This window comes from Portunus trituberculatus, chromosome 29 (assembly GCF_017591435.1).
Source record: "Portunus trituberculatus isolate SZX2019 chromosome 29, ASM1759143v1, whole genome shotgun sequence".
In the NCBI taxonomy this organism is placed as follows: Eukaryota; Metazoa; Arthropoda; class Malacostraca; order Decapoda; family Portunidae; genus Portunus; species Portunus trituberculatus.
The window spans coordinates 14,508,045-14,535,351 of record NC_059283.1 but is presented as its reverse complement, the minus strand read 5'-3'; the positions used below and the strand labels follow the sequence as shown (position 1 = coordinate 14,535,351).

The window sequence follows — 27,307 nt, the reverse complement described above, 5'->3', positions numbered from 1 at the left end:
GTCCCTTTCTCTGCCTCCGAGTTGCGGACTGCTTTGTCCCAGTGTCATGACTCTTCTCCTGGGCCAGATGATATTCCTTATGCCTTCTTGCGCCACATGTCTGACAGTGCTTTTAACTTTTATTAAATCTTTATAATATGATTTGGCATACCGGTGACTTTCCATCTTCTTGGGCTGTGGCAGTGGTTCTCCCATTTCCGAAGCCTGGGAAAGATAATCTCCAGGCTACGAACTACCGTCCTATATCTTTGACGTCCTGCATTTGTAAAGTGTTAGAAAAGATGGTAAATGTAAGACTCATGTGGTACTTGGAGAGGGAAGTACTTGTCATCGGTACAGTACGGCTTCCGAAAGATGAGGTCTACTACTGATGCTCTTTTATCCCTAGAGTCTTCCATTTGTGAGGCCTTCGCTAATCACCACCATCAAGTAACAGTTTTTGACCTGGAGAAGGCCTACGACACGGCTTGGTGTCATGGCATTTTACAGTCTTTGTTTAATTTTGGCCTTCGTGGCCACCTTCCTATTTTTATCCAGCAGTTTTTATCCAGACGTTTTTACGGGTTCGAGTTGGGAGTGTTCTCTCCGATGCTACTGCTCTAAATGATGGTGTCCCACAGGAAGTATTCTTAGTGTTACACTATTCGCAGTCGCAATAAATGGTGTTATAGATACTCTACCAGATGGCATTCACAGCTCTTATATGTTGACGATTTATGCATTTCTTTTGCTGCTGCTAGGATGTCACTGATTGAGCGCAAGCTCCAACTGGCGATCAATAGGGTGTCCAGTTGGGCCAACATGAACGGTTTTCGATTCTCCACCTCAAGACCGTAGCCATGCATTTTGTCGCAACCGTGGTGTCCATCCAGACCCGGATTTATACCTCGCCAATAGACGCCTCTCATGCGTGGAGGCGACTCGATATCTTGGCCTTTTATTTGACAACCGTCTCACCTGGGTTCCCCATTTCCGTTCTCTTAAGGCGTCTTGTCGGCAGGCACTATCCCTTCTTCGGGTTTTAAGTCACACCTCTTGGGGTGCGGACAGGGACACGTTGCTGCTGCTTCACCGTACACTCATACTTCCGAAGCTGGAATACGGCTGTGAGATCTACTCATCCGCAACGGATGCACGACTACGCACGCTTGACCCCGTGCATCATGCTGGGGTCCGCTTGGCTACGGGTGCATTTCGGACATCTCCAATACCTAGCCTTCTAGTGGATGCTGGTTTCTGGCCGCTCGACCTCCGGCGCCAGTCTTCGATGCTCCGGTGTTGGTTTCGCACCCACCGTCTTCCTGATTCTGTCCCTTGTCTGTCAATGTTGCGGGACTCGCGTTCGCAGGCGTATGTCACTCGACCGAGTCTCCTAAACCTTTTGGCCTTAGAGTTGCAAATCTCATGGCGGAGTTATCTATCGACCCCACTCCTGTGTACTCTTTCCGGCTCCACGAGTTGGTTATTGGCAGCTTCCTGTTATCTCATTATGCCCCCTGCCATGGATGGCAAGAAGGATTTTCTGCCAGCTCTGTCCCACACACGGTTTTAGAACACTTTTTATGCATTCTGATGATATCCCTGTTTTTACTGATGGTTCCAAATCCGACGCAGGCGTTGGGTTTAGTGTGGTTTTCCCCTCTTTTTATCGGTCTGGCAGCCTTCCTTCAGTGGCATCCGTCTTTACTGCGGAGCTGTCTGCCATAGTCCTAGCTTTACAAATAATTTTTTTACCGGTTTCGTCTTTTACAATTTTTAGTGACTGTCGCAGTGCTCTTACTTCTCTCTTGCACTATATCCTTTAACCCTTTGGTTTTATCAGCCCTGGAGTGGCTATACCTTCTTACACAACGAGGATATCGTGTTGGGTTCTGTTGGGTCCCTGGTCACGTTGGTGTTCCAGGAATGAACACGCAGATCGCCTCGCTAAAGAGGCAGCAAGTCGCGCTCCATCTCCTGCCTCTGTTCCGTTTCGAGATGTCTTTCCTCTAATTCGTGAGGCAGTTGCAGCAATTTGGCAGAGGAGATGGCTAACGGGGTCGCAACCTCGAAAATGGGAGAGATCACTACTTCTATCCCTCACTGGACATACACCCATGTTCGGATCGACTTTTACAGACTTTATTGGCGCGACTGCGTATAGGTCACACGTACCTTACACAAAGGTACCTGTTGACCAAGGACCGTCAACCTTACTGTGATGACTGCCTGGTGCCGCTTACCGTGCGGCACCTATTGGTAGAGTGCCCTAGTTTGATAGAGTTATGACAGCGCTACCTCTACCGCTGTCGCGGTAGAGATAGCGGTGTCTATTATATCTCAAAGGTCCTTGGACCAGACGGCTGGCCTAAGGCCATGACCTTTTTAGATTTTTGGGAGAAGCTGGCCTTCTCCCAAAGCTATGAATTTTATTCTTATTTTTTTATGTGTTTTAATATTTTATTTAGTTTTATTGTCCTTTTTTAGTTTTTAAACTACTGTATTGTTTTTAACTGTTTTTTAGACATTTTAAATTTTTGAAGCGGCGCCATATGACCTTGGCTGTTGCGGCGCCTTTTTTAAAATTCATCCAAGGTCATGACGTTTTTAGATTTTTGGGAGAAGCTGGCCTTCTCCCAAAGCTGTGAATTTTATTTCATTTTATTATGTATTTTAATGTTTTATGTACTTTATTGTAGTTTTTTGTTTTTATTTACCATTAATTTTTATCGTTTTTACTTGCTTTGAGTTATTTTACGATTTGTTTTACGATTTGTTTTAAACTCTTTGTTTTAATTAAATAGTTTGATGCGGCGCCAAATGTTCTCCGCTGTTGCGGCGCCTAACACCAAATCCTGTCCCCCTCCTCCGCCAAATTAAGAACAGTCAAGATCAAGCAGGGAAACGGCGCCGTGGAATACCACTCTGTTTCCAACCTGTACCCGTTGGAGGTGTCAATGACTCACTGGGGGAGGGAAGGGAATAGAAGTGGGTCGGACGGTGGCGCCGACGAGCCTCCAGTTCATGACATTGATAGTCAGGTTAACCCTAGACCTAGGCGGCACGCGGCCATAAAGTTCAATAAGATGCTTAGGGATAAACTGCCTTACTTGTAAGTTGTTAGATTAAGTTAGATTTAGGTTAAGTTGGGGTTTAATATTAAAAAATGCTACACCTTAGTCAATTTTTATGGGGATATTTAGGAAAACAAAGGTTGCATCCTCTTCAAAGGTGAAGATATATTGCTAAGGTGAGGATGATTGTTTATTTCAATGTCTTGTTTAGAATTAAGTTAATAATTTTGTCTTTGGTTAGAAAATGTATTTGAGTACCTTTCTCAAATATGTGTTCCCAAAAAATGCTACATTACGCCCTACTTTATGACGTAGTGAGGATTTAACAATAATTAAACAAATCACCATATGCATTTCCGGGGAATAGTGCGGAGTGACTATATCTGCCATAACCATACATGACCCCAAAATATTAAATGATAAGTATAATTGCAAATTTAAAATAAAATTGCAATCTTTGCTGGGGAGTGTGTTGGAATTAACCTTAAAATAAAGGATATTTAATTAATTTACTGATGGCAAATCGTTGCTTCCCTCGGGTTATTCCATTTATATATATATATATATATATATATATATATATATATATATATATATATATATATATATATATATATATATAATTACAATAAACATTTAAGCCATTAAAAGGGTAAATAATATTTAAAAGATAATCAAAGGGGATAACGAGCGTGATGATAGCATTGGCAACATTTTGGGGTCGGCTAGTGCGCTGCCACACTCTCGTCCCAACTACCAAGGCATCACCGCTCGTTTTCTTGACTACGCAAAAGCTACCACGTGCAGGAGAACTTGATCCTGCCAGACTCAATACTCCCACCGTATTGAAAGCCAGATAAGTTTCTAGCTGTTAATGTTAGCTTAGAGGTTGCAGGTCCTGTAGCTAGCTAGCTATTCATTGGCAGCTGGAACACTGAAATGTGGGGGTGAGTGCTCCCACCCATAACTGCCGGGTAAGAGTCTGGTGATTAATTTTATTTACTAGCTTTCTCCTTTAAAGTTCTTATTCACATTATTTTTTTATTCAATTCTCCTTAGGTTGTGTGGAACACTAATTTCTAACAAAACATTTACCCTTACGATTTATTTTTCCATCACGAACTTTTGACCTGACGAATTTTATACCACTATGTACATATGCGACCAGTAAACTCCTTGCCAATCTTAGCCCATATATTTTCCAGTAGCAATACCTGGCAGATCCACACCAGGTGAAGGCTTCAGGTTCCCTTGGATTGGTTAAACTCCTCAAAAACTATGCCTTAAAGCTCCACCCACTTGACCCTCCCCTCCTGGTCCATACCCTGTCCCTCCCCGTGACCTAAGATATGTCACCACCCCATCTCCCCCTCCACCACCCAATTGTGTGTGTGTGTGTGTGTGTGTGTGTGTGTGTGTGTGTGTGTGTGTGTGTGTGATCTTTATTTTTATTTCATTTTCTCAATTCACGTAGCAAATGTAGCATAGCAATCTCTCTGATCTTCCTCCTCCTCCTACTCCTCCTCCTACTCCTACTCCTACTCCTACTCCTACTCGACTACCACCACCACCCTCATCCTGATCCTCATCCACTCTCATCCTTCATATATATATATATATATATATATATATATATATATATATATATATATATATATATATATATATATATATATATATATATATATATATATATTGTTACGGTTTGCCCAAACGTAAGTCGTCACCCGGCTGCGGTTAGCTGCTACAGCTCACTAGACTGTTATACTGGCAAAATCGCCAACTTTGTTACGGTCAGTACAGTGGGGATTATAAAACACTCCACAGAGTCCCCACTACTATAACTCGCAGCCGACGTAACCCTCAGGTTCTTTCAAGGTCGCCAACAGTGTATAATTTCCCCCACTGTAAGGGAATCTCCTCAGCAACTCCTTCTCCTCCTGTACCCAACCAAGTAGAATTTATAAATGGTAGATGTTATGTGTAACAGGGCGAGGCCTTAATACCCCCTAGAGAAACCGCCCACAAGGACAATTCCACCCACTTCTCTATGAAGTATTAATGCCTCTCCACCCGCCTTGTCCACAGACTGTGATAACTCACAGACCGGAACAACGCGCGTGGTATATTATATAACTATACTATTCTACTACAACAATTGCTTACTAACACCTGTTAGACTGACATCCCTGGCCTACTACTACTGCAATATATGATGTGTACAGCACATCCGGTGATGTACACACAAGCCCAGACACCACCTACGGGTGACACCCACTATATACTCGCCGCAGACACGTCTGGCGGACGACACTACGCACTACTGGCCGACATGAAGCCTCTCAGCATTCAATAGTGTGCGTGGCTACTACCACTACAATACAGTTTACTACTGAAACTATACAAAAGATGGTGGGGGCACACAGCCACCCAACAAAACACACTGGTGACCACAGCCACCAACAGCAACAACGGGACGAAACAATAACGCGTCCCTCCGCGTCGCCACACCCGAGTTGACGAACGCACAACAGGAAATACAGCCCCAACCGGCTATACTTTCCTCAGGACAACAAGCCCGTTGTCCTACACAGCCACGGTCTACCCAGTAGCAAGCCAGCTACTCAACAGGAGGGCACAACTCCCAGACCAATGACTAGCGAGTAACAAGAACAGCCCAGCAACACGTGTCTCCACCCTGTGCCAGAAATCAAGAGCGCACGTGTCTACCTCCGCTGAAGACTGGCTGGTTACTATACACAGTATACTACTGATACTACACGACAGATGGTGGGGCACACAGCCGCCCACCAAACCCACTGGTGACCACTGCCACCAACAAAACAAACAGGACGAGACAAAACGTGTCTCTCCTCCGCGCCGCCCCACCACGAGTGGACGAACGCAAGAGAGGAAATGTAAACCCAACCGACCACACTCCTTAGGACAACAAGCCCGTTGTCCTACACAGCCACGGTCTACCGAGTAACAAGCCAGCTACTCAACAGGAGGGCACAACTCCCAGACCAATGACTAGCGAGTAACAAGAGAAGCCCAGCAACACGAATCTCCCTAACACTGTGCCAGACCGACGAGAGTGCGTGTCTTTCTCCGCTGAAGGCTACCTCTGTACTGACTCCCGCTTGCAACGAGAAGCGAGAAGAAGGAGGGGGTTGTCTGCTCAGCAGAACAGCCCGAGGGGCCCGCGATGGGTGGCCATAGGCTTCACATATAATAATATAATAAATTAAAGGGGATTAAGACGGTGCCCATCACAATATATATATATATATATATATATATATATATATATATATATATATATATATATATATATATATATATATATATATATATATATATATAAAGAGAGAGAGAGAGATATTTAATATTTCCTTTTCAGTATTGAAATATTACTATTGAAATCAATATGATATTCATATATTGATATTGTATAGTAGAGTTTACAAATGTCAAAGACTTCAAGGTGGTGGTGGTGGTGGTGGTGGTAGCAGTAGTAATGATGGAAGCAGAAAGGATTAACAAAATATTTCACACTTTTTACGACTTTAAGTCTTCCGTCTCTTGACCTAAGGAAGAAGCTTATCAGGTCGTCACCTCAATGGATTAAATTTCTCTCTCTCTCTCTCTCTCTCTCTCTCTCTCTCTGTTCATCTTATTTGCATTTTTTTTCTTATTTGTTCTTGAAACTTTTATTTTCTATATGAATTACATTAAGCAGAACAATAAGTTTACTGAAACTACTTCCAGTACTACTACTACTACTACTACTACTACTACTACTACTACTACTACTACTACTACTACTATTTACTACTACTGCTCCTGCTGCTGCTGCTGCTGCTGCTGCTACTACTACTACTACTACTACTACTACTACTACTACTACTACTACTACTACTACTACTTTTACCACTATGCGTCCCCCTGTGACCTTGCGAGCTAGGCTAGAGGGGGCTTAGGCCCCTGCTCTGCCCTTTCCATGGGGAGAGGGCTACCCATGCTAGTAAGGTCGCCAGTGAGGGGCCAGACTAAATGGTTCCTACGTAGGCTGCCAGTGGACCAGCGGAGCCACCCGCTGGAGGGATCGCCCAATAGAGGCCGTCCTGTGCTGGATGGTTGGGTGTTCAGGCTGGAATGCTTTGGGAGGGGGGTCTCAGCTCTGTCGTGGACAAACATTCGTATCATGTGGGGCTTTTTTTTTTTAAACGACAGGTCCGCATGGGGACGAGGTACCTCGTCCACGGCAGCCAGCGCTCCCTCCCATTGTAGTCCCAGTAGGTGGTTTCCCTTGCCCCTGGAGTCATCTTTTGTGTAACTTTATATATATGGTGAAACACAAAAAATTCAGGTTCTCGTGAGGTAGCTGACCTGGCCCGCGAGACATCATCTTCAGGTCTGAGTGGGAAGGAGGATTCCCCTCCACAAGGGCCTCCCACAGCAGTCTCCTGTTCTGGGAGTTCTTCTGAGGGACGCATTTCTGCTGCATATGACTCCTTTGATGGTAAATGTTAATCCATCATTTTCTTATCACGCCTTGCACTCACTTCTCAAGGTGTATGGCACGGTTCTCGCATTCGACTTGTTTATGATAAGGACTTTTTCTAACCGCTGCTATGTAACGTTTCTGTCATGTGATGAAGCCCGTTTGGCTTAGAACATGTAGCATCCCTGCCCCTTGCTGGCTCTGGCTTTAAGACAGAACTTCTCCACTCTCGCAATATTTCGGACAGTGACACGGACTACATCCCAAATCTTTTTGATCACTATTCAGAGAATTCAGTTCCTAAAGTCCGCCAGATCCCGCCTCCACGTTGGTTTGTGGCGTACTACAGAAATGGGCGGGAATTTCATCCATGCCTCCCGGTACCTGTCCAAAGAGATCGGCACGATTCCTGAGGGAAACCTCAAGAAATACGGGAAGGGGTGCTAGTGCGAGCGAAAGATATCACGCAGGCAAGGATGTTGCAACATCTACCATGTCCTTCTGACAGCATGTTTGAGACTATAAGGCACATCCCACCTTTAATTACAGTAAAGGTTGTGTGTACAGTCAGGATCTTTATGAATTCCTGATGAGGAAATACTAGCAATGTGTCCTAGCTCAGTTCAAAAGGTGACTAAGATGAGGAACTCCTCCAACATGGTCCTTCTCACCTTTTTTTGGTTCCACCCTTCCTGACCGTGTTAATATCGGACCTATTAATCTTAGGGTGAGACGTTTTGTTTCTCGTCCTCTTCAGTGTTTCTCGTGCTACGGTTACGGTCATGGCAAAAGCTCCTGCAAGGAAGCTTCTCGATGTGGTAATTGCTCTGCACTAGACTCACATTCTGAGGAGCATTGCAATGCTGCTGCTTATTGTTTCCATTGCCGTGATGCTCACCAGGTACGTTCCAGGCAATGCCCTAGGTATCGCCTGGAGCAGGACATTTTACAGCTTGCTAACAGTCAGTTCATCAGTCTTGGTAGCGCCCGCCGCAAACTCCTGTACCGCCAGAAGGACGGTACTGGTGCGACATCCTATGCTTCATTGGCCGCTCGCTCTTCAGCTGAGTCTGCCGGTCCGAAGACAACTCCTGCTACCTTTCGCTCTGTTGGGGCGGGTGGTCCTGTTCATCTGGCCAATAGGTTTGCCCTTTTGTCCGATGACTCAGTTGAGTCATCTCAAGAAGCGACGAGAATAATACGGACTTGACCAAAGTAACCCATGTAGTGGATGTCCATTTGCCACCTGTATCGCCTAAGCCTTTGAAGGGCCTGACCAAACGGCACCGCGGCTCTGCGGAGTCGATCGATTTAGCTCAGCCTAAACAATCTAAGGTTTCTCCCGGTGCACATGATCGTGAGTCCTCTAGGGACCGCTCTGCAATGGTAGCTCCAGTAGTTTCTGTCCAGCCTTCTGTGACGCCCTCCGTCTCAGATCGGGCTTCTTGTGATGAGGACGGTCTTAGCATGGAGACGTCCGATGATATTGTCACAGCCGTCCCTCGTGGACCCGCTGTATCAAAAAGTGCAGTCCAGCCCGACCATCGTCTTCCGATGACCGGTAGGAGTGATGATGGTTCGCATCACTCACCGGTAGGCCGAAAGGCTGCGGTCCAACGACCCGGTACATCTCAACTCCCGGTGTCTTCTCGTCGGTTGATTATTTCTAGTCAGGTGAGTCACGGGCAGCCCCTTCAAAAGGCTCGCCCGTCATCTTCAAGCTTCTACAGTGGAACTGTAGAGGCCTTCGCGCCTCGTGGGGGGAACTCCGAGCTTTACTGTCGGAGTTCTCTCCAGCCTGTGTAGCTCTACAAGAGACTATGCTAGGTGATAGTACTTATTCTAGTCCTCCTGGCTATCGTGCCTTTTTAAGCACTCCTTTCCCTGACCAGGGCCACCACGGTGGCACAGCTATTCTAGTCCGTCAGGATATACCTGTTATCCCGTTACAACTTAACTCTCCCCTTCAGGTGGTTGCTGTTAAAGTCTTTATGGGACGATTGTACACCATTTGCAGTTTATATCTCCCTCCTTGGCTTCCTGTCTTCAGGGGTGAGCTTGACGGCCTGGTGCGTCAGCTGACTCCGCCTTTTCTTTGGTTGGGAGATTTTAACGGCCGTCACCCATTGTGGGATGAAGGTGCTAGTAATCCTCCTTGGCGGGTCCTACCGGAATTTCACGGAAGTGACCATTTATCGATTTTATTAGAATTCGCTGAGTTTTAGACAAGGCAGATTGGCCTCGATTCACAGACCTTAACTGTTTTATCCGTCCGTTGGCTGACTTTTCTACTTGTGCTGAGGCTGTTGATTATTTTACCGATTTTATACGTTCAGTAGCACTTCTGACAATACCTAGGACGTCCGGTCGCTTTACTAAGCGTCCCGTTCCTTGGTGGAACGCAGCATGCACTAAAGCTGTGAAAGAAAAACGGGCAGCTTTCTCTCGTCTCCGGCGACATCGTGGGGACCCGCAGTGCCTGGAAGCTTTTCAGCGCTGTCGAGCTCGGTCCCGCCGCGTTTTGAAAGAGGCACAAAGAGCCTCTTGGAAAGCTTATGTCTCTTCCATTAATGCCGCACCCTCTTACGGATGTCTTTACCAAAGTCCGCCGAATTGCTGGGAAGTATTCTGCTCCTCCCCCACCAGTTTTGTTGTCTGCTGGGCGAACGGTGGCAGACCCTAGGACTGTCGCCGACCTCTTCGCAGAGCACTTTGCCAGTGTTTCCCGGAGGCATCCTGCAGCCCCGGGCGCACGTCACCGCCAGAGAATGGAATCTCTCGGCATAAATTTTTCTTCCACTGGAGGAGTCGTATAATGTCCCCTTCTCTGCAGACTGCTTTGTCTTAGTGTCATGACTTTTCTCCTGGTCCAGACGACATTCCTTATGCCTTTTGCGCCACATGTCTGACAGTGCTTTTAACTTTTATTAAATCTTTATAATATGATTTGGCATACCGGTGACTTTCCATCTTCTTGGGCTGTGGCAGTGGTTCTCCCATTTCCGAAGCCTGGGAAAGAAATTAGGCTACGTCTCCTATATCTTTGACGTCTTGTATTTGTAAAGTGTTAGAAAAGATGGTAAATGTAAGACTCATGTGGTACTTGGAGAGGGGAAGTACTTGTCATCGGTACAGTACGGCTTCCGAAAGATGAGGTCTACTACTGATGCTCTTTTATCCCTAGAGTCTTCTATTTGTGAGGCCTTCGCTAATCACCACCATCAAGTAACTGTATTTTTGACCTGGAGAAGGCCTACGACACGGCTTGGTGTCATGGCATTTTACAGTCTTTGTTTAATTTTGGTCTCGTGGCCACCTTCCTATTTTATCCAGCAGTTTTTATCCAGACGTCTTTTACGGGTTCGAGTGGGAGTGTTTCTCCGAGCTACTGCTTTAAAATGACGGTGTCCCACAGGGAAGTATTCGCAGTTGCAATAAATGGTGTTATAGATACTCTACCAGATGGCGTTCACAGCTCTTTATATGTGGACGACTTGTGCATCTCTTTGCTGCTGCTAGGATGTCACGGATTGAGCGCAAGCTCCAACTGGCGATCAATAGGGTGTCCAGTTGGGCCAACATGAACGGTTTTCGATTCTCCACCTCAAGACCGTAGCCATGCATTTTGTCGCAACCGTGGTATCCATCCAGACCCGGATTTATACATCGCCAATAGACGCCTCTCATGCGTGGAGGCGACTCGATATCTTGGCCTTTTATTTGACAACCGTCTCACCTGGGTTCTCCATTTTCGTTCTCTTAAGGCGTCTTGTCGGCAGGCATTATCCATTTTTCGGGTTTTAAGTCACAACTCTTGCGGTGCGGACAGGGACACGTTGCTGCTGCTTCACCGCACACTCATAATTCACAAGCTGGAATTCGGCTGTCAGATCTACTCATCCGCAACGGATGCACGACTACGCACGCTTGAACCCGTGCATCATGCTGGGGTCCGCTTGTCTACAAGTACATTTCGGACATCTCCAATACCTAGCCTTCTAGTGGATGCTGGTTTCTGGCCGCTCGACCTCGCACCCACCGTCTTCCCGATTCTGTCCCTTGTCTGTCAATGTTGCGGGACTCGCGTTCGCTGGCGTATGTCACTCGACCGAGTCTACCTAAACCTTATGGCCTTCGAGTGGCAAACTTCATGTTGGATTTGTCCATCGACCCCACTCCTGTCTACTTTTTCCGACTCCCACGAGTTGGTTCTTGGCAGCTTCTGGTTGTTTCAATATGCCCTCCTGCCATGTATGGCAATAAAGATTTTCTGCCAGCTCTGTCCCACACCCGGTTTTTAGAAGACTTTTTTATCCATTCTGATGACATCCTCGTTTTTACTGATGGTTCCAAATCCGACGCAGGCGTTGGGTTTAGTGTGGTTTTCCCCTCTTTTTATCGGTCTAGCATCCTTCCTTCGATAGCCTCTATCTTTACTGCGGAGCTGTCTGCCATAGTCCTAGCTTTACAGATAATTTTTACTCAACCCTATTTCGTCTTTTACAATTTTTAGTGACTGTCGCAATGCTCTTACTGCTCTCTTTTGCACAGTCTCTCTTAATCCTTTGGTTTTCTCAGCCCTTGAGTGGCTATATCTTCTTACTAAACGAGGATATCGTGTTGGGTTCTGTAGGGTCCCTGGTCACGTTGGTGTTCTAGGGAATGAACACGCAGACCGCCTCGCTAAAGAGGCAGCAAGTCGCGCTCCATCTCCTGCCCCTGTTCCGTTTCGAGATGTATTTCATGCAATTCGTGTGGCGATTGCAGGAATTTGGCAGAGGAGATGGCTAACAGGGATCGCAACCTCGAAAATGGGAGAGATCACTACTTCCACTTTCCCTCAGTGGATATACTCCCATGTCCGGGATCGCCGTGCACAGACTTTATTGGCGCGACTGCGCATAGGTCACACGTACCTTATACAATGGTACCTGTTGACCAGGGACCCTCAGCCTTACTGTGAAGACTGCCTGGTGCCGCTCACCGTGCGGCACCTGTTGGTGGAGTGCCCTAGTTTGATCGAGTTACGACACCGCTACCTCTATCGGTGTCGCGATAAAGATTGCGGTGTCTACTATCTCTGAAAGGTCCTTGGGCCGTGACGTTTTTAGGTTTTTGGGAGAAGCTGGCCTTCTCCCAAAGCTATGAATTTTATTCTGATTTTATTATGTATTTTAATATTTTATTTAGTTTTATTGTCCTTTTTTAGTTTTTAAACTACTGTATTGTTTCTAACTGTTTTTAGACATTTTAAATTGTTGAAGCGGCGCCATATGACATTGGCTGTTGCGGCGCCTTTTTTAAAATCCATCCATCCATTCGACTCTTTCTCTGCCTCCCACGAATTAGCAATAGTTGCCCATATATATTCTATGGGATTAAGGTAACATGTTTTACTCGACCAGGGAAGCAGTTCCACGTCTCGCTGCTCAGCAAACTATCGTCTTACGATGTGTGTCGTGTGCACTGGGGAATTATCTTGCATGAAAAGGATTTTCTCAGGATATGGGAAAGCCATTGCCTGAACTGTAGGGATCATTACTTCTTCCAATATCTCAAGATACTGTTCAGAAGTAAATCTCCCTTCAATCTGGGCAAGCTCTCCCACACGGTTGATATGCATCCATCCCCAGGTGTTGCAGGAGACGTGGCCACTGCGACCTATGGAGTATATGTTAGACTCGTCATACCTGGAGAAAAATAAATAATAATCAATATTTATTTACAGTTTGTACTGTATTGATATAGGATTATAGGCTATCTGTGTCACTTCTGCTCATAAGTAATTGATAAACACTTATTACCAATCGTTATTTTCCTTTTGGAATTGCAAGATTTTTCCTTCTTAAATTAAGTAAATAGTGGATGGAAACCGAAACCAAAACTGTGTTGCTGTATCATCTTCGATATGTTACGTAACATTCTATATATATATATATATATATATATATATATATATATATATATATATATATATATATATATATATATATATATATATATATATATATATATATATATATATATAAAACAAATATGCTACAGATGAAACTCTGCTGTGATCTAAAGCCATACTTTATAAAGAGTGTGCTGCTTACCTTGTTCCATTCCTTCTCCAACAGTGCAGTTTGCCACGCGCTGCTGACGAAAAGGTCTTTTCGTCGGAGAAAACCACTCTTCCCCAGAAATCCAGTTCTTTATCTTGGTATTTTTCTGCAAATTTCAAACGTAGCTACTTATGTCGTTGTGTCAGAATATCTGTTATGGTTGGGATGCGATGGTGAAAGCCCGCCTCGTGAAGTCTCTTTCTGACCGTTTTAACAGAGGCTTGAATGTTTAATCATTCTTTGATTTCTTGTGCGTTTAGGTGAGGGTTGGTCTCGCATATTTGCACAATAGACTGATCTTCTTATTCAGTGGTGGCCCTTGGGTGATTGCCACCTTTTCTTCTATCTTCCAGATCTTCTCCTTCCTCCTCCCATCTCCGCAACCAAGTTGAGACTGTCTCGCGGCACAAGCCGTATTAAAAAAAATTCATTTATTCTGCCAATCAGAATGAACTTCCTCTTCTCCATGTTGTCTAGTTCGTTCGCACTGTGGAACTGAACTCATCAAATCAACTTACTTACCTTCTCAATACCGGAAAATATTGAATGTCAACTGAAAGCACCTCTCAAATTAGAGATTAAATATGACAGTTCCCAGAAGTGCAGGCGTGAAGAGGGGAAAAATAAATCCTCCATTTACACTCTAGTGTCAGTGATTTAATTCACTTGGGTTTTCAACCTAACGACTTGGGTGAGGTCAGAAGCCAATACTCTTGCAGTTAGTAGGGAGAGAGAGAGAGAGAGAGAGAGAGAGAGAGAGAGAGAGAGAGAGAGAGAGAGAGAGAGAGAGAGAGAGAGAAATACTACCACCCTAATAATTAATGAAAATTAAAATAATAACAATACTACTACTAATAATAATAATAATGATAATAATAATAATAATAATAATAATAATAATAATAATAATAATAATAATATTAATAACAATAATAATACCAACAATAATAATAACACTCATGATAATCATATTCATAAGTAATGACAGTAATAATAATGAAAGAAATGATAAGAGTATTCACATAATGCCAAAAAAAATAAAAAATAATAGTAATACTACTACCACTACTACTACTACTACTACTACTACTACTACTACTACTACTACTACTACTACTACTACTACTACTGCTACTACTACTACTGCTGCTGCTGCTACCACTGCTACTGCTGCTGCTGCTGCTGCTACTGCTGCTACTGCTACTACTACTACTACTGCTACTACTACTACTACTACTACTACTACTACTGCTACTACTACTACTACTGGCACTACTAATACTACTACTACTACTAATAATAATAATAATAATAATAATATTATAATAATAATAATAATAATAATAATAATAATAATAATAATAATAATAATAAAATATTAATAATAATAATAATAATATCAATAGTAATAAAAATGCAATTCTTCAAGCACGCACGCACACACACACACACACACACACACACACACACACATTTGACCCTCCCCTCCTGGTCCATGCCGTGTCCCTCCCCGTGACCTTAGAACGTCACCTGTGTTGCACACACTGTTTCAAGCTTCTATAGACCAAGGAGTTGTGCCTGCTTACTGGAAAATGACAGAAATTAAGCCCATCCCTAAAGTTAGTTTTCCTAAAGAATATAATAATTTTAGACCAGTTGCTCTAACTTCTAATATTGTCAAATGCCTGGAGGACATACTGACAACCTACCTTTGTGAAAACACTAACAATGTTATTGACCCTTTTCAATTTGCATATCAAGCAAATAGAAGCGTTCAGGATGCTAGCCTAACTTTACTAAATGACATCAGTGAGCATGTAGATAAACAAAATACCCAAATTAGATTATTATTCATTGATTTCAGCTCTGCCTTCAACACAATGCAAATTCACATTTTATTACATAAATTGATGACAATGAATGTAAACTGTTGTCTCTTAAAGTGGATCTGTAGTTTCCTAACCCATAGACAACAGTATACCAAGATAAATGATGTGAAGTCTGACATTATTATCACTAACACAGGTTCACCTCAAGGTTGTGTTATATCACCAGTTTTGTTCATTCTGTATACAGACGACTGTAGGAGCTTGTTTAGTGATTGTTCCATTATCAAGTATGCTGATGATACTGTTATTACAGGGAAAATTTTTAATGATGATTGTGAGAATTTTTATGCACAGGTAGATTTTTTCGTAGATTGGTGTAAAAGTAATTTCTTAGAATTGAATGTAAAAAAGACAAAAGAAATGATAATAGATTTCAGGACAAAAAATCAAGTAACACCAGACAATATTATCATAAATGAGGAAATTGTTGAGAGAGTAGATAATTTCAAGTACTTGGGATATGTGATTGATAATCAGCTTAAAGGAAAGGAAAACACTGACCTGGTGTTCAAGAAATGCAATCAACGTCTTCACTTCATGAGATTGCTAAATAACTTACATATTGATAGGAAGATCATTTCTCTCTTTTATAAGTCAATAATCGAATCAGTAATCAACTTTTCACTGACCACATGGTATGAGAAACTAAGAAACAAAGACAAAATAGGCTTAATAGAATTGTTAAAAAGTCAAGGAAACTTGGGGCAGATACTGAACCACTGGAAAATTTATATCAAGAAGGTGTTTTAAAACAGGCTAACAAGATCATGCAGGATGACACCCACCCACTACACAGTTGCTATAAGTTTTAAGGTCTGGAAGAAGGTTAGCACTCCCACAACAGCGTACAAACAGGTACAAGAAGTCCTTCGTTCCTATGAGTATTTTACTTTTTAACAATGCAAATCCATGAAACATGTAATGATTCACCCTTATGTCAAGAACTTTTTAAGTATTCACAATTTCTGCTTAATCTATCTCATTCCAGAGTTATATTTGTATAATTATATAGGTGTATGTATGTATGAATTAAGTGTATTTGTATGTATGTGTAAAACAGTAATAGTATGTTTATGCATTCATTCATGTGTTTGGACATGCAAGTGTACTCAGCTTGTTGGCGATTATACTATACAGTACTAACTCTAATGTACTATTTTCTTTTTTATATCAATCATTTACAATCTGATTCTTATGATTTTTTATTGTTACTATGAGCTCAGTACCACAAAGAATTTCATTTTGTATACTACTATGTTACAATTTGATAATAAAGTTATCTTATCTTATCTTATCTTATCTTATCTTACCATCTAACCTCTCTCCACCACTCATTTTTTCCATTCACATAGCAAATGTAGCATAGCAATCTCTCTGATCCTCCACTTCCTCCTCCTCCTCCTCCACCACCACTAGCAACACCACCACCACCACCACCACCACCACCGCCGCCCTCATTCTCCTCCTCCGCCCTTAACCTTCATGTCTCTCTCTCTCTCTCTCTCTCTCTCTCTCTCTCTCTCTCTCTCTCTCTCTATATATATATATATATATATATATATATATATATATATATATATATATATATATATATATATATATATATATATATATATATATATATATATATATATATATATATATATATATATATATATATATATATATATATATATATATATATATATATATATATATATATATATATATATATATATATATATATATATATATATATATATATATATATATATATATATATATATATATATATATATATATATATATATATATATATATATATATATATATATATATATATATATATATATATATATATATATATATATATATATATATATATATATATATATATATATATATATATATATATATATATATATATATATATCAAGGACAAGCCTGTGATCAGTTGTAAAGAACTCGGCACTCTGAACAAATATGCAGTTTTGTAGGATCCTGCAACGAGTACTGATAAGGATATGGTCGATCTCCTTCGCTACTCCTCCAGTAATGCTATACCAAGTCCAGCGCTTCAACACCGGTCTCTGATACCAGGAACCTGCAATTCTCAACCTTCTGGATCTTGCAAGATTCAGAAAGAAGGAGATGCCGTTTCTGGTACCAAAGCCATGGGGACCAACACATAACACGTAGCCAACTCTTTCAGTGCCACTGACAGCATTAAAGTTGCCCAAGACAATAGGTGTATCACGACAGGGACACTGGTCCAGTACAGAGTCGAGTTTAGCGTAAAATATCTCCTTCTCTTCAGTTTCACACACTTTAGTAGGAGTGTATACTGCAACAACAGACATGAAGCCTATAGTGCTTCAGCCTTAGTCGCAATATACGCTCATTAACTGGAGTAACCTCTACAACAGCTAGCTGCAGTCGGCTGGAGACGCCTATTTCTACCCCCTTGACATGGTGACCATTGCTCATGCCAAACCAATTGTAAGTAAAACTCTTGCTACTGGTCTCGCCACTGCCAGGCCTCCTTGTCTCAAAGAGTCCCACCATATTCACCCTCAGCCTACAGAGCTCATCCGATAGGTGAGGCAGTCGTTGATCCTCTAAAAGGCTCAGGACTTTCCAGGTGCCTACACGTAGATCCCTCCGAAGATTTACCCAGGAATGGTCCGACGGACAGGCGCCAAGTCTGCAACCGCACTGGAACCCCCCAAAGTAAAAAAAAAATAGGGCGAGGGAATCCTCCCGTCCCGCTTAAGACAAAATCATCTCACAAGCTTTCCCCTGCATCCGTCATACGGCTAGTTAGGCCAGCCCCTCTGGTGCCTTAGCACCCGAGGGGTTTGCACGGTTGGACACCACAGCAGAACTTCACCTTGAACGATACTGGGCTTTTCCTTTTCCCTCCCTCTGATTATATCATGTCTACAATTAAAGTTCTTCGAATGATGTTTTCCATGCCCTCGGTGGTCTAAACCTTCGGAAAGCTTATCCACATGATGGGGATTCCTCCTATTGTTCTCAAAAACTTTGCCTCTGTGCTTGCACCTTGTTTGACCAAACTCTTTTAACTATGTCTATCGACCTTTACTTCATGCTGGAAGTTTACTGACATTCAGCCTGTTCCAAAAAAGGGTAATCGTTCTAATTCCTAAAACTACCGCCCTATAGCTTTAATTTTTTGCTTATCTAAAGTTTTTAATCTATCCTCAATAGGAAGATTCTCAAACATCTGTAACTTCACAATCTTCTCTCTGATTGCCAGTATGGCTTCCGTCAAGGTCGCTCTACTTGTGATCTTCTGGCTTTCCTTACTGAGTCTTGGTCATCCACTTTTAGAGATTTCTGTGAAACTTTCGTTGTTGCGTTAGACATATCAAAAGCTTTTCATAGAGTCTTGCACAAAGGTTTGATTTCAAAATTGTCCTCCTACGGCTTCTACCCTTCTCTCTGCAACTTTATTTCGTTTCCACGTCTTTTCAGAGACCATCAACCCTTCAGGATTTCAATAGATCATGCAGGGATGCCACAAAACGCCTGACGTCTGATCATTCTAAGATTTCTAACTGGGGTAGAGAAAACTTTGTAGTGTTCAATGCCTCAAAAACTCAATTCTATTAACTCGACCCAACATTCCAGACAACTATTCCCTTTTCTTCAATGGCACTCACCTGTCCCTTTCTTCTACAATGAATATCCTCGGTCTGTCCTTTACTCATAATCTAAACAGAAAACTTCACATCTCATTTTTTGCTAAAACAGTCTCTAGGAATTTAGGCGTTCTGAAGCGTCTCCGCAAGTTTTTCTTGCCCTCCAACTGTTAACTCTGTACAAGGACCTTATCCGTCCTTATATGGAGTACTCTTCGCATGTTTTGTCGGCTTCCACTCACACAGTTTTGTTAGATAAGGTGGCTTATCGTCTCATCCACTCTTCTTTGACTGTCTTCAGTCACTTTCTCACTGCCGAAATGTTGCATCTCTTGCTATCTTATATCGTTATTTTCATGCTAACTGCTCTACTAATCTTGCTATCTGCATGCCTTTCCTCTTTTTGCGGCCTCGCTGCACAAGGTTTTCTTCTCCCTTTCACCACTATTCTATCCTACTCTTTATTACAAGAGTTAACCAGTATTCTCGATTATTCATATTTTTCTGTGGTAAAGTCTGAAACTCCTTGTCTGCTTCTATATTTCCATCTTCCTACGACTTAACTTCTTTTAAGAAGGATGTTTCAAAACATTTGTCCCTGAATTTTGGATAATTAATATGACCTTTGAGAGAAATGGCAACCAAGTGGGCCTTTTTTTTCTATTTTTGTTGGCCTTGGCCATTTTCCCCTTAGACCTAAATAAATAAATAAATAAATATATATATATATATATATATATATATATATATATATATATATATATATATATATATATATTTTTTTTTTTTTTTTTTTTTCAACAAAAATAATAAAACCATATACTTTATAAAAGACTAACTAAAAACAATGAAATTAAAAGTAACTAAAAATACAACAAAATGAAATAAAACATTAAAGTGTAAAATACAAAATAAAATTCACAAACTGGAGAGGAGGCCAGCCTCTCCCAAGTACTCAAAAAGCATCATGGCCTGGAGCCAGACATGCTGGGCCAAGGACTTGTGAGAGATGGTAGACACCGCTATCTCTACCGCGACACCGGTAGAAGTAGTAGTGTCTTAAGTCTATCAAACTAGGGCACTCAATCCGCAGGTGCCGCACGGTGAGCGGCACCAGGCAGTCATCACAGTATGGTTGAGGGTCCCATTTCAGGAGATATCTTTGTGTAATGTATGTGTGGCCGATACGTAGCCGCGCTAATAAAATCTGTGTCCGGCAGTCGCGTATGTGCGTGTATGTCCAGTTTTGGAAAACGGAACTAGTGATCTCTCCCATTTTTGAGGTTGCAACCCCTGTTTGCCACCTCCTCTGCCAACTTGCAACGATCGCCAGACGAATACCCTGGAAAACATCTCTAAACGGAACAGGAGCAGGGGATGGAGCACAACTTGACGCCTCTTTGGCAAGGCAGTATGCCTGCTCTTTCTCAGAAACACCAACATGAGCAGGGATCCAACAGAACCTAACACAATAAATATCATCTGCTGTTAAGCAGATAAAGCCACTCCAAAGCTGATAAATCCAATGGGTTGGGGAAAATGATAGAGGAGGAGAGAGCAGCAAGAGCACTGCGAAAATCACTAAAAATTGCAAAAGACGAAGCCAGGAGGGTAAAAATTATTTATAAAGCAAGGACTATGGCAGACAACTCTGCAGTAAAAACAGATGCCACTGAAGGAAGGCTACCAGTCCGGTAGAAGGAGGGAAAAACAACACTAAACCCAACACCTGCATCGGACTTGGAACCGTCAGTAAAAACAGGGATGTCATCAGAATGGGTAGAAAAATGTTTTAAAAACCGTGTGTGGGACAGAGCTGGTGGAAAATCCTTCTTGTCAGCCATGGCAGGAGGGAATAATGAGACAGCAGGAAGCTGCCAATAACTCGTGGGAGCCGGAAAGAGTAGACAGGAGTGGGGGCAATAGATAAGTCCACCATGAGATTTGCCACTCGAAGGCCAAAAGGTTTAGGGAGACTAGGTCAAGTGACATACGCCTGCGAACGCGAGTCCCGCAATAATGACACACAAGGGACAGAATCAGGAAGACGGTGGGTGCGATCCCAACACCGGAGCATCGAAGACTGGCGCCGGAGGTCGAGCGGCCAGAAACCAGCATCCTCTAACAGGCTACGAACTGGAGATGTCCGAAATGCACCCGTAGCCAAGCGGACTCCAGCATGATGCACAGAGTCCAGCACACGTAGCCGTGCCTCCGTTACAGAGGAGTAGATCTCACAACCGTATTCCAGCTTGGGAAGGATAAGTGTACGGTGAAGAAGCAGCAGAGTGTCCCTGTCCGCACCCCAAGAGGTGTGACTTAAAACCCGAAGAAGGGATAGTGCCGTCCTGCACTGCAAGACGCTTTAAGAGAACGGAAATGGGAACCCAAGTGAGACGGTTGTCAAACAAAAGGCCAAGATATCGAGTCGCCTCCACATGAGAGGCGTCTATTGGCTAAGTATAAATTGGGATCTGGATGGACACCACGGTTACGACAAAATGCACAGTTACGGTCTTCGAGGTGGAGAAACGAAAACCGTTCATGTTGGCCCAACGGGATACCCTATTGATTGCCAGTTGGAGCTTACGCTCAATCAGTGACATCCTAGCGGCAGCAAAGGAAATACATAAATCATCAACATATAAGGAGCTGTGAATGCCATCTGGGAGAGTATCAATAACACCATTTATGGCGACTGCGAATAGTGTAACACTAAGAATACTTCCCTGTGGGACGCCATCATTTAGAGCAGTAGCCTCGGAGAGAACACTCCCCACTCGAACCCGTAAAAGACGTCTGGATAAAAACTGCTGGAGTGACATAGGAAGGTGGCCACGGAGACCAAAATTAAACAAGGAACGTAAAATACCATGACACCAAGCTGTGTCGTAGGCCTTCTCCAGGTCAAAAATACAGTAACCTGGTGGTGGTGATTAGCAAAGGCCTCACAAATAGAGGACTCCAGGGATAAAAGAGCATCAGTAGTAGACCTCATCTTTCGGAAGCCATACTGTACCGATGACAAGTACTTCCCCCTCTCCAAGTACCACATGAGTCTTACATTTACCATCTTTTCTAACACTTTACAAATACAAGATGTCAAAGATATAGGACGGTAGTTCGTAGCCTGGAGATGATCTTTCCCAGGCTTCGGAAATGGGAGAACCACTGCCACAGCCCAAGAAGATGGAAAGTCACCGGTATGCCAAATCATATTATACAGATTTAATAAAAAGGTAAAAGCACCGTCAGACATATGACGCAAGAAGGCATAAGGAATATCATCTGGACCAGGAGAAGAGTCATGACACTGGGACAAAGCAGTCCGCAACTCGGAGGCAGAGAAGGGGACATTATAAGACTCCTCCAGTGGAAGAAAAGTTGACGCCGAGAGATTCCATTCTCTGGCAGTGATGTGCGCCTAGGGCTGCAGGATCCTTCCGGGAAACACTGGCAAAGTGCTCCGCAAAGAGGTCGGCGACAGTCTTAGGGTCTGCCACCGTTCGCCCAGCAGACAACAAGACTGGCGGGGAAGGCGCAGAATACTTCCCAGCAATTCGGCGGACTTTATTGAATACATCCGTGAGAGGGTGTGAACATTAATGGATGAGACATAGGCTTTCCATGAGGCTCTTTGTGCCTCCTTCAAAACGCGGCGGGCCGAGCTCGGCAGCGTCGAAAAGCGTCCAGACACTGCGGGTCCCCACGATGTCGACGGAGACAAGAGAAAGCTGCCCATTTCTCTCTCACAGCGTTTGTGCATGCTGCGTTCCACTAAGGAACGGGACGCTTAGTAAAGCGACCGGACGTCCTAGGGATTGTCTGAAGCGCTGCTGAATGTAAAAAATCAGTAAAATAATCAACAGCCTCTGCACAAGTAGAAAAGTCAGCCAACGGACGGATAAAAGAGCTAAGGTCTGTGAATCGAGGCCAATCTGCCTTGTCTAAAACCCAGCGTGGGGGGTGGGACTGTGGCTCAGAGTTCACAGATTGCATTAAAATAGGGAAGTGGTCACTACCATGTAAATCAGGTAGAACCCGCCAATTAAAATCAAGGAAAGAATTAGATGTACACAGAGAAAGATCGATAGCTGTAAAAGTCCCAGTAGGACTGTGGAAATGTGTAACATCCCAGAATTTAAAACCTCCAATCCCTCATCCTCAATAAAAGAACCGATTAAAACCCCACGAGGATTACTAGCACCTTCATCCCACAATGGGTGACGGCCGTTAAAATCTCCCAACAAGAGGAAAGGCAGAGTCAGCTGACGCACCAGGCCGTCAAGCTCACCCCTGGAGACAGGAACCCGAGGAGGGAGATATAAACTGCAAATAGTGTAGGATCGTCCCATAAAGACCTTAACAGCAACCACCTGAAGGGGAGAGTTAAGTTGTAAGGGGACAACAGGTATATCCTGACGGACTAGAATAGCTGTGCCACCGTGGTGGCCCTGTTCAGGGAAAGGAGTGCTAAAAAAGGCACGATAGCCAGGAGGACTAGAATAAGTACTATCACCTAGCATAGTCTCTTGTAGAGCTACACAGGCTGGAGAGAACTCCGACAGTAAAGCTCGGAGTTGCCCTCACGAGGCGCGAAGGCCTCTACAGTTCCACTGTAGAAGCTTGAAGATGACTATTTAGGTGCAGTGGACGGGCGAGCCTTTTGAAGGGGCTGCCCGTGACTCACCTGACTAGAAATAATCAACCGACGAGAAGACACCGGGAGTTGAGATGTCCCGGGTCGTTGGACCGCAGCCTTTCGGCCTACCGGTGAGTGATGCGAACCATCATCACTCCTACCGGTCATCGGAGGACGAGGGTCAGGCTGGACTGCACTTTTCGACACAGTGGGTCCACGAGGGACGGCTGTGACAATATCATCGGACGACTCCATGCTAACACCATCCTCATCACAAGAAGCCCGATCTGAGACAGAGGGCGTCACAGAAGGCTAAACAGAAACCATTGGAGCCACCATTGCAGAGCGGTCCCTGGAGGACTCACGATCACGTGCACCAGGAGAAACCTTAGATTGCTTTGGCTGAGCTAAATCTATCGACTCCGCAGAGCCGTGGTGCCGTTTGGTCAGGCCCTTCAAAGGCTTAGACGATACAGGGGGGCTAATGGACATCCACTACATGGGTTATTTTGGTCAAATCCGGATTATTCCCGTCACTTCTTACAGATGACTCAACTGAGTCGTCGGACAAAAGGGCAAATCTATTAGCCAAACAAACAGGACCACCAGCCCCAACAGAGCGAGAGGTAGCAGATGTCTTCGGACCTGCTGACTCGACTGATGATCGAGCAGCTAATGAAGCATAAGATGTTGCACCAGTACCGTTCTTCTGGCAATGGAAACAATAAGTAGCAGCATTGCAATGTGAGTCTAGTGCTGAGCAATTACCGCATCGAGAAGCTTCCTTGCGGAGCTTTTACCATGGCCGTACCCATAGCATGAGAAACACTGAAGAATGATAGGGCCGATATGAACACAGTCAAGATTTTATTTTATTTTATTCTATTTATTGCGCTCAAAAGCGTCAGACCAAAACAATTACAAATATACAAATTGTAACAAAAACAATAATACAATAATAGAAAGAAGACTAAGTACGAGTACAGAAAATGAAAATGAAGCATAAGATGTTGCACCAGTACCGTTCTTCTGGCGATAAAGGAGTTCACGTCGAGCACTACTGAGACTAATGAACTGATTATTAGCAAGCTGTAAAATATCCTGCTCCAGGCAATACCTTGGGCATTGCCTGGGACGTACCTGGTGAGTATCACGGCAATGGAAACAATAAGCAGCAGCATTGCAACGTGAGTCTAGTGCTGAGCAATTACCGCATCGAGAAGCTTCCTTGCGGAGCTTTTACCATGGCCGTACCCATAGCATGAGAAACACTGAAGAATGATAGGGCCGATATGAACACAGTCAAGATTTTATTTTATTTTATTTCATTTATTGCGCTCAAAAGCGTCAGACCAAAACAATTACAAATATACAAATTGTAACAAAAACAATAATACAATAATAGAAAAAAGATTAAGTACGAATACAGAAAACGAAAATGAAATACAAAGAAACATTGCAAAACTTAGAAAAAGTACAAATTTTACAAAGTACAAAAATATAAAGCAGGTGTAAAACAGGGAAACAAAACAGTGATAATATGAAGCTTCAGCATCCGCCAAACTTCGGGAACCGCGCGAGGACGACGTCCAAGGTATTCCCCTTCAGGAGGTGACGACACACCTCAACAAGCGGAACACGTCTGGGCAGCAGACCCTCGACCTCAGGGGCAATGGAAACAATGGTGTTCCAAGGTGTTACTGTCGAGGGCACCACACATGGGGCAGGAAGAGAAGTGAGGTACGTCTGGCAGGCCAGCGACCTATCACACCGGCCTGTAACCGAGGCGGAGCCTGGCGGACACCACATTATGCCGCCGTACCATGACTCCTTTGCGACGATACTTGTAATTGTGGAGGTGAAAGGAGTCATAGTGCCGGATGGTAATACTTTCTTCCCTCTGGCGGTCCCGGATTTGGTCGATGGAGCGAAGGGCAGCAGCTTTGATGCAGGTCAGGGCACACGAGAGGGAGGGCCTGACGCCAGCCGCTGGAGAATGCAAAGTGCAGGCTGCCTTAGCAAGGGCGTCAACTCTGTCACTACAGAAGATATTAATGTGAGAAGGAATCCACACAAAGGTAACACTGAGAGCCAGCCCTACGACGACTCAAGGCCAAAAAAGACAAGATACGACGTACAATCTCAGTGCAGCGTGGGTTAGTACTTGAAAAGGACTGAAGGGCAGACTTAGAGTCACAGATAACCATCGCACTGAGTCCACGCTGGCACAGAAGGGTGACTGCGTCGAAGATGCCATAGAGCTCGCAGAAGGTGGAACTGGAGTACTCTGGGAGATGTCGGCCTATCCAGCCTCTAGGCGGAGCGTCCGTGTCTGGGGAGAAGATTGCACACCCTGCCCGTCCATCGGCTTGAACGGAGCCATCGGTGTAGAGACGAGGCACAGGAAGGGAAGACGACACCTGAGCTATAGTCTCCAGTGCCAGTTGTCGTTGTAGTACAGGGTGAGCCGTGGTTGAAGTGGGAGTGTAGTGGACCACAGGGACAGGCAGCATCCACGGCGGGGGACCAGGAACATCCTCGTCTTCGGGGATGACAACATCCAGATCACAAAGGAGTGACCTGACGGTCTTCCTTGTTAACGTTGCTAACGTGTCCCGGTTCTAGTGAAGGACACATCCAACCTAGCACATGTAGGCCACATTGTATACAAACAAATTTGCAGTTATTCAAAACTGAAGTATTTAGAGAAACCTGCCACGTACCCCAAAAATTCCTCTCAAGTACCCCTGGGGGTAAGCGTGCCCCAGGTTGAGAACCCGTGCCTAGTTTATAAGTGCCTTGATCTCATCCACGCCCTAGAAAGTGGTGGTGCCACGGTCCATTTCACCTGGGTACCCTCTCATGTGGGTGTCCCGCTAAATAAACAGGCAGACAGACCGCCGCCTTGCTCAGTGTGCCCTCCAATAGATAACACAGTGGCACAGTGCCACAGTGCCACAGTGAACCCTAGCACTGAGTACACTCTGGGCTGTGTTAAGAGTAGCATTAAGGACTTTGTACATAGTAGAGCATTAGTGATCAGTTGGAGCAGTGGCAATGTGTTAAGAGTAGTATTAAGGACTTTGTACATAATAGAGCACTAGTGATCAGTTGGAGCAGTGGCACTGTGGCACTAGTGTTCACTATGCACGTGTCTCCCAGAGCTGTGGTGACACCTGTGGCAGACACACTGCATCACACCACAGGCTGACAATGAGGCTCAGATTAGGCTACAAATACTTTTGGGAAGTGGGTGCCTCTCCTGGTGTGTGGTGTGTGCTGTGTGCTGCACCAAGGGGACACACTGCCTCACTATGTCATGGAAGGTCATGGCCTGGCAGCAAGACACATCGTGTCATCATCCTCCGCGACGCACAGCTAGCCGTTGATGTGTGACTAGCCAGCATGCTCGCTACACTCCCTCACTAAGAAGATGGCGTCTCCTAACAAGGAACGTTATCACTA

General features: G+C 43.9%; 1 protein-coding gene across 4 annotated transcripts in view; it reads right to left on the bottom strand.

Annotated features, from left to right (window-relative positions):
• Positions 1-25,135: 25,135 nt before the first annotated feature.
• The window catches only part of LOC123510494 (MAM and LDL-receptor class A domain-containing protein 1-like), a 17,926-nt gene continuing 15,754 nt past the window's right edge, over positions 25,136-27,307 (bottom strand). For all 4 annotated transcript variants that reach the window (XM_045265706.1, XM_045265705.1, XM_045265707.1 and 1 more), the window contains one exon: positions 25,136-27,307. This exon is cut by the window's right edge. The gene's annotated coding sequence lies outside the window, so the exon portion shown is untranslated.